Raw genomic sequence first — 8,835 nt, forward strand, 5'->3', positions numbered from 1 at the left:
TGCCCAATGTTTCCAAGGCCACTTCCAGGACCTATAATGCTCTTCATCTGGGAGTATCTGGCTACATGGGTTTGGGCTGGAGCTCGGCCAGGTGAGCTGGGAAAGCCGCATGAATACACGCAAACCCCCTTCACACCTTCATGTAGGATGGAGATGAAGGTGAGAAGAGGAAGGAGGCTCGAGGTCAAAGGCCAAGTCTTCCCATTCCCCACCTTCTGGCACAAAATGCAAGAAAGGTTATTATCTCATTAAAAGACTAAAAGCATATTTGACAGTGCATTTGCTTGATCTAAAACCCCTAAAGACTTAGACATTTGGTATATGGATCTCCATTTGTCCTCTCTCTAGGCCCCCACAGCACGGATGTCATAACAAAGTGCCACAAATTTAGAAGCTTAAAACAACAGGACACATCACTTAGACAGCTGGTTATTTGAAGACAAAGCTATAAGACCCCAGATGCTATGCTTTTTGATAGCTGGGTACGGTCTGCTTTCTTCCCATCTCGCTGTAGCACCCATCTCTTCCGTGATCTCTTCCTGAAGGCAAGCATAGAGCAGGACAGTGTCATAAGACCTCATTGTTCTTCGATTGCAGCTGGAATAAGACATCCTTGCTTTTTAACACTTTCAAGAAAACGTGTTTTTTTTCTTTTCAGATTTGCCTAATGCAATACATCATTTGATTTCTTGATAGGTGCTCATTGTCGGTCCAGCTAAATCGATTGATAGTGCAGAGGATAATTTGAGCTTTTCCTATTTTCAGAAGGTATTTCGTATTTGAAAAAGCCTCTAGTATGTTGGGGTCCCTGACGAGTTTTCATGGCAAAGTGATCCCTCTACAAATGTGTCTGACATACATGTTTGCTGATCATTGACCTGCAAGATATGGTTTTTCATGTCACACAACTGCACTGAAATAGCATATTCTTGGTGCTCATCTTTGAAAATGTTGTTCCATTTGGAGCAACAAGAATTGCAGTATTTCCCACGGCGTGTTGTTCTGAAACCCCTGTGGGGACAGTGGAGCCTGGGTGGTGCGCCATGGGGTCTCCTTGGCACCGCTAACCTCAGTCCTTCTCCTGGGAAGAACCATCTGACTATCCGCTCCTGTAAAGCTGCGAGTTCTTCTAGTCTGCCCTCCCCGTCCCTATGAGTTGATGACAGCGGGTTTAGTTTTGGTTTGGTGTGGGAAAATGACTACACTTGGAGGTCAACAGAAGTAGGTCGGGGGTTATTCTCCCTAAGGGTCATCAGCCATCCAGAGCAAGCAATCACCACTATTGATCCCAAGTAGGGCCCACTCCCTTCTGATAAGGATAGTAGTAAATTGTTTCCCTGAAGTAGAACCCAGGGAGGTCAAGCCCACCCAAGGGTGACCAAGGTTAGGCCTCCATCATGAGTCCTGGGTCCGCCCATCTTGTCACATGTATACCCCCTAGTTCCACCCCTTCCTATGTGCACACCCCTTCCTGTCACACTTGCCTATTGTACATCCCCTTCCTATGATGTGTATGCCTATTGTACTGCCCCTTCCTGTGACATGTGGTTACCTGTAATCATGCCCCCTAAGTAGATATAAGCTTTGGTTACAATAAAGTTGGCCCAGCTCCGCCCCACCTCACCTCATCTCAGCCCACGCTGTGCACAGACCTGGCTGGTAAGATCCTGGCCATTCAGGAGGTGAGCATGTTACCATGAAGTGTGTCTGACTCCGTTATTTCAATCCTCTTCTATCCCTCATGCTCTCTATGACGTTACTGTAATCTTTATCTATCTCAACCATACAATTGCATTTACAGAACCTGTGATTAGTTGTGGGGGGCTGGCCTTTTCCCCCACAGTTTAGGGGATCAGTGTCATCACGGATTTTCTGCCAAACCAAAGTGAACAATGAACTAAAGCAAAAAAGTTTTTAAAAGATAGCACTATTGAAAATAAAAGCTAATAATTCTTGCATACCTCATATGAGTTAGGCACTGTGCCTAGAATACGATAATCTTCACAATTCTGCACCCTTTGTCCCATTGCTATTTACAGATGAAAGCACAAAGTTACCACGGGTGCTGAAACTCCATTCAAGAGCTCTCAGAGTGAAGGGCCCATGCCCTTGCCATTGGTTAAACAATCAACCTCTCTTTTGGGTGCCTGAGCATGTGCCAAAATGTGAATCCATCTGGATTAGTCACCACTGGCCAAAATAAATGAGTAAATCCCAGAGCAGTGGTTCCAGGACTATAGATCTTTTATTTCTGTCCAAAGTACCTAGTGTAGGACTTGTAGAGTCACCCTAAGGTACCAAAGATGGAAGGGCCTGCTCCTTTGTTGCTCCGCCCTATAAGGCCTCATGGTCCCAGATGACTGCCTGAGCTCCAGCCATTCCGTCTTCGTCTAAGCCAGCAGGCAGGAGGAAGGAAAAAAGACATCCTTGTATCTTTAAAGACACATCACAAACGTTGTTCAGCTGATTGGCCGAGGCGGACTGGAAAAGTAATTGTTACATTCTCTGTGCCCAACTAGAACGTCAGAGTTTGACGTGTAAGGAAGAGAGGGAGACAACGTGGGCTGGATGAGTCCCAGCCTCTGCCACAAGGTGTTTAGGGAGCATGCCCGGAATACAAACTAGCTCATCTCCCCCTGGCGCAAGGGAGAATTGTAGGTGAGAAGCGATGATTGCCTCACTCCCCGGAGCCTTCATTTGCATTTTTCTAGACAGTGGAGATAGTTCATAGTAAACCTTAGAGTAATGAAGCCCTAGGTCCTCGCTGTGTAGAATTAGAAGATTAACAATTTTCCTTCAGATGGTAAAAAATAAAAATTCCGACGCGGATAAGATGCCTGCTGTCAGTGTTCCACAGGCCCATCCTGCCCCTCCCATTCCAGAGACAATCACTCTCCTGAGTGATGTCTGTCTCTACATTCTCCCACTGTTTCTACATTCTCGCTATGTAAACACCAGCCTACAAGAGTTCTTAAAAACTAGACAAATGCAACTCGCCTTCCATGAATCTGTGCACACTGAGACTACAAATGAAGTTCTGTTCACTTGCTGGCCTTCTTATTATAGATATAATTTTATATAAATATCTATTTATACACACAAGCCAGCTGGGGACATCCTTGTGCGTCTGTACACACGTGTGCGGCAGGTTGCTCTAAGATTGTGTTTCCCGCAGGTTACCAAGCAAATGAATTGCCGGAGAAGCCTTGTTTACCACAGACTCTGCTTCAGCAGGTCGCAGGTGGGACCTAAATCTGCATTTCAGACAAAGTCCTCTGATGAAACCCATGTGACTGGCCATGCTTTGAAAAATGGGACCTCTGTGTATATACATAGAATTGTGAGGCCATTGGATAAGCGAGCGCCAACTTTCATGGGCATTATCAGATTGAGCTACCTTTTTACTCCAACAGATGCGGTCTCATGACACCCATCCTCACCATCACTTAACCAGGTTAGATTTTTGAGCTTTTGCCAATCTGATAAGCGTGGAGCCGGGGTCTTTAAGTCACCGAAACAAAAACCCATTGCATGAAGCTAATGCTGACCCGTAGTGAGCCTATAGAACAGGGGAGAACCGAGCCCTGGGACTTTCCGGGATGGTAGCCCTTTGCAAGAGGAGAAAGCTCTGTCCACCTTTATCTGTGACAATGATCTTTTTTTTTTCAAATAGTTTTCTAATGCCTGTCTTTTTTGTTCATATTCCCAAACCAAATTCCCAGCCATCGAGTTGGTTCTGACTCATGGCGATCCTGTGGGATACGACTGCCCCTGAGGATTTCCAAGACTGTCCCTCTTTATGGGAGGAGAAAGTCCCATCCGCGGAACAGGCGGTGGTTTCAAACTACTGACCGTGTGGTTAGAAGCCTAATGTGGAACCACTTCAGCACCAATGCAGCAGTGCTCAGTGTGGTCCAGACACTGGGACCTCAAGATCCATTGAGACGATCCACAGGGGCCTTGCCTCTCTGTGTGAATTCTCATCTACTTTAACCAGAATATTTCACAGCTGCTGCTTGCCAAAGCAGGTATGTATCACAGGCCTGAAGTCTTCTAACAAGGCAGACTTGCAAAATATAAAAACAGGGCCATTCTTCTCAGGAGACTTTTCTCTTTAAAAATAATTATTTTCCTTGTTATTGATCCTAACATGCAATGAACTTGTTACTATCATTTTAAAATGTATACAACTTTTATATGTTCTTCATTTTAATTTTTAATGTAGGAACCATTGATATAGAATTCACATACAAATTGCTTGGGGGAGCCTCATGTTTTAAAGACCCTAAAGTCCCTGAGATCAAAGAGTTTGAGAAGTGTCGTTTGCCTGCATGGCTTTCATGTTCTCAATGGCTTGTGAGAATCTCATCTTTTCTTTTTCTTTCACTGCATTCTAAACACTAACACTCGATCAGTTCAACATACTGCAACCACGTACTTCCTGTCTTTGGCCTGTCTGTGTTTACTGACAGGTACATCTGTTCCACAGAAGTTTTTGTTTTAGTGCAATCCTAAATTCCTGTATTATGCTCTTTGAGTCTTCTTTTAAAGAAAAACTTCCATTTTATAAAATTATATGTACCCTATTTCCCCTAAAATAAGACAGTGTCATATTAATTTTTGCTCCTAAAGATGCGCTGGGTCTTATTTTCAGGGGAGGTCTTATTTTTCCATGAAGAAGAATATGGTACATATTTATTGTTGAACAACAAAAAAAGGAAATGTATTACCTGTATACGGTACGGTAGTAGTTGTCATCACAAACCAGCATAACCAGACAAACTGTGAATCCTACAGTATCAAGAATTTCTTGTTACTACCATTATTTCCATGTACAACAATCTCTGGTACATTTACTCATTTATTCAATGACAGTCATGTCATCATCTTCCGGAACATCCTCATAACAATCCAAACCCTTATTTTGGGGGAGGTCTTATTTTGGGGGGATGTCTTCCTTTCAGGGAAACAGGGTATATAAGATCTTATCCATTTTCACCTAAAATGTTTGCTTTTCAAACTTAGGTCTTTAACCCCACTAGGCTGTGTGTGTGTGTGTGTGTGTGTGTGTGTGTGTGTGTGTGTGTGTGTAATGTAAGGGGTTTTATCACTTGCCCACCAAAAAAGTTTTAAAATTTGCCACAACATTATGAAAACTTAATTTCCCATCTAAGGGAGTTGCGGTGAGTATGTGAGAAACTTCCGCTGTTTTCAACTTTCATTTCTCCGGGGACACTTTAAAGGCGCTCGTATATGCATTGGTAGGTTTCTGGGTTCTTTAGTCTCAGCATCTGTCACTTGTCTTACTCTGGTAGTTGCAGGCTGCTTTCATGCTGGAAGTGATGCCATGGGTATTTCATATGCCAGCAGGGTCCCTCGTGGTGAACAGATTTCAGCAGAACCTCCAGACGGAGACAGACTACGAAGAAATAGATGGTCCACTAACACTCACTGCCAGCAAGTTGGTTCTGACTCATAGTGATCCTGCTGCACAGAGAGAGTAGAACTGCCCCTGGGGGCTTCTGAGACTGTAACTCAATGGGAATCGGAAGCCTTGGGTTTCTCCCAAAGAATGGCTGGCTGGGGGTTTCGAACTGCTAATTACCCAACTTGTAACCCAGCAGACCACTAAGGCTCCTTTCTGGAGGATCCGCGCTCAAAACCCTTTGAAAAGCAGTGGAGCGTTGCCTGAGGATGAGCCCCTGTGCACGGGCTCAAGCATAAGAGCTTGTGAGGCTGGTGTAGAACCGGGCAGTGTTTAGTTCTGTTCGACAGAGAGTAGCTAGGAGTCAGAATCAATCGCCTTACAACATTCTCAGGCCACACTGGCACAGATAACATGTGGCTTAAGCTTCTATCCCTTTGTCATCTGTTTTTCAGAGCCTTGTGAACCGCAAGGTCACCAGCATCTGCTCCTTGAGAGAAAGAGGAGACTTCCTACATCCATAAAGAGGTACAGTGTCAGAAACCCACAGGTACAGTGTCAGAAATCTGATAGGGTCTTTATGAGTGAGAATAAGCTTTTCCCACCACTTGTCTGTCGGTTTGTTGTACTGTGCTGGCTTGGGTGTTGCTGTGATGCTGGACACTACGTCACTAGTATTTCAAATGCCAGCAATGCCGAGGAGACTCAAGTTCTCACAACTGGACCAATAGGTAACATTATGATAAATGGAGAAAAGATTGAAGTTCTCAAAGATTTTGTCTTCCTTGGATCCACAGCCAATGCTCACAGAAGCAGCCGTCAAGAGATCAAAAGAAGTATGGCACTAGGTAAGTCTGCTGCACAAGAGCATTAAAGAGTATTGAAGAGCAAGGATGTGTCTTTAAGGACTAAGGTGTGCCTGACCCAAGCCATGGCATTCTCCGTTGCATCGTATGCCTGTGAATGCTGGACACTGAATAAGGACATGGAAGAATGGATGCATTTGTGTTGTGGTGTTGGAAAAGAATACTGAAAATACTGTGGACAAACCAGCTGTGTTGGAATAAGTAAGGCCAGAGTGCTCCTTAGGGCCAAGGATGTCAAGACTTCATCTTACCTCTTTTGGACATGTTGTCAGGAGAGACTAATCCCTAGAGAAGGACACCATGTTTGCTAAAGTGGAGAGGTGGCAAAAAAGAGAAAGGCCCTTGGCGAGTTGGACTGACACAGTGGCTGCCTCAATGGATTCAGGCATAGGAACCACTGTGAAGGGGCTCGGGAAGGACCACGCAGTGCTCTGCTCGGTTGTGCATAAGATCACTATGCGTGGCAGCTGACTCAAGGGCACCTAACAGCATGAGTCAGAACTGATTCGATGAGTGTTTTTGTTTTTTAATCTGCTTTTCATAATTGTAGGGCAAGTTCACTCCCCTCCACCTAGTTTTCCTTCTACGGTGTCCTGATTCTTTTCAAAGGTGCTCCTTTTTTTTTTTTCTCCTAATGCAACAAATATTTGGAAATAACAGAAGGCCTATTGAATTTGGAACCCAGGAAGTTGCCATGTTCTGGTCCTGAGGCTGGCTGCAGGACTTCCATACTTCCCTGCATGCAGCTTTCTCTTCCATGAAGCCATATGCCCACTTTCCCTCTCTAAGGACCTATCATTTGAGCAAAGAGATATTAAACAAATTTAACAGATAAATAAAAATTTTAAAAGCCACTGCCACAGAGTTGATTCTGACTCATAGTGACCCCGTCAAGGGTGTCCCAGGCTTGTAAATCTTGACAAGGAGCAGATAGCCGCACCATTCTCCATCAGAGCAGTTGATGGGTTTGAATGGCCAAGGTCAAAGTTAGCAATCCAACACCTATCCTGCTATGCCACCAGCGCTCCTTTTTGTAACAGCTACAGAATGGACTGAATGTAGTGATAACTTGAGCACTTCAGGTAAGAAACTGAACTTGGATTCAACACAAACTATTATATTCAAAAAAGTATGGTTAAGGGTGAAAATGTCCTCTTATTATTCTGTTAAAGTTTAAGCTAAAACAAACAGTAATAGAGAGCCATCTTATGAGTTTGAGGTCTTCCAAGATATCCTGTCTGAGTAATATTACAAGTTTAGGGATGAACTTCTACATATCTTAGAGTTGTGTCCAATCTAGAAATTCTGGGGCGAGGGGTGGGGTGGTTATTTAAATAAACATTCTGATAGTCTTCCTTCTAGGAAGCCTCCACATGATACCCAATTACCAGTATTACCCACAATCAATGAAGAGGATGAGAACTCTGATTTAAAGACAAGTGATCCTCCACTCATTCTTTCAGTCCTGCTTTTTCTTCCTTGTGAGCAAAGCTAAAAAGGAGTGAAATGCTGGGCAGGGGCTAAAGATGCTCCGCAGAGGCGCATCTAACTATCCTTTATGGAGAACCACTTTGGTAACACTGAATGAATTAGGGGGGGTTAACCAAAAACACACTGCCTTCGGGTCGAGCTCATCGCAACCCTGTAGGACCGGGTAAAACTGCTCTTGTGAGATTCCCAGACTTTAACTCTTCACAAGAGTAGAAAGTCCTGTCTTTCTCCCATGGCATGGCTGGTGGTTTTGAACTGCTGACTTTGCAGACAGCAACTTAATGTGTATCTACTATGCCAACAGGGCTTTGGTTTAGTGCTAAAATAAATAAATGAATGATGGATATAATTCCTCTAGTCCCCTCCTTCCAGAACCCTCATTCTCTGCAGCTCCCTGCAGTGTGAGTTACCACTGACTTTTAGAGAAATCAACATAAAATGTGTGTGCATGTATCTTAGAATTATTATCTGGAATCATAAAAATAATCAAATGTGTATGATTCACTGAAAATATTTCACTTGTGGTAGTTACATAATCTGGTGTCAATTTTAGAATTAAGAGTGAAGGGGTGGAGTCCAGTCTGTCAATTGGATCACAGCCAATGAGGCCTCTGTGTGGGCAGGGCCTTCTGAGAATTCTGGGAATTCCTGCATTTCCTCCTTGGAGTCAGAAGAGACTCTCTCTTGGCTCACTCCCTGGAAGACAATGCAGCTGAGAAGACAGATGGAACTACACTAGGGCCCTGAGCTGGAGAAGCCACATGGAACTACCCTGATGCAACCAGACCTTTGAAGCCAGAGAAGCCATGTAGAGAGCCCTGCTAGTGCTGAGATGCTCACAACGCCACTGGATTCAAAGACTTTCTACCCACTGGCCTGTGATCATCCTGCATTCGGCATCATTGCCTGTGTTTCCTGAGTCTGAAGAGGACTCTATAGATTGGTATCAGACACATGGGTTAACATCAGACTGACGGACTTGGACTGGTCTGGGTTGGGATGATTTCTTAATGTACAATTTCCCTTTACATAAAACTCTCTTATACACATATG

Source organism: Echinops telfairi, unplaced genomic scaffold (assembly GCF_000313985.2).
Source record: "Echinops telfairi isolate 266 unplaced genomic scaffold, ASM31398v2 ScPeMD7_7469;HRSCAF=8507_1, whole genome shotgun sequence".
Classification (NCBI taxonomy): domain Eukaryota; kingdom Metazoa; phylum Chordata; class Mammalia; order Afrosoricida; family Tenrecidae; genus Echinops; species Echinops telfairi.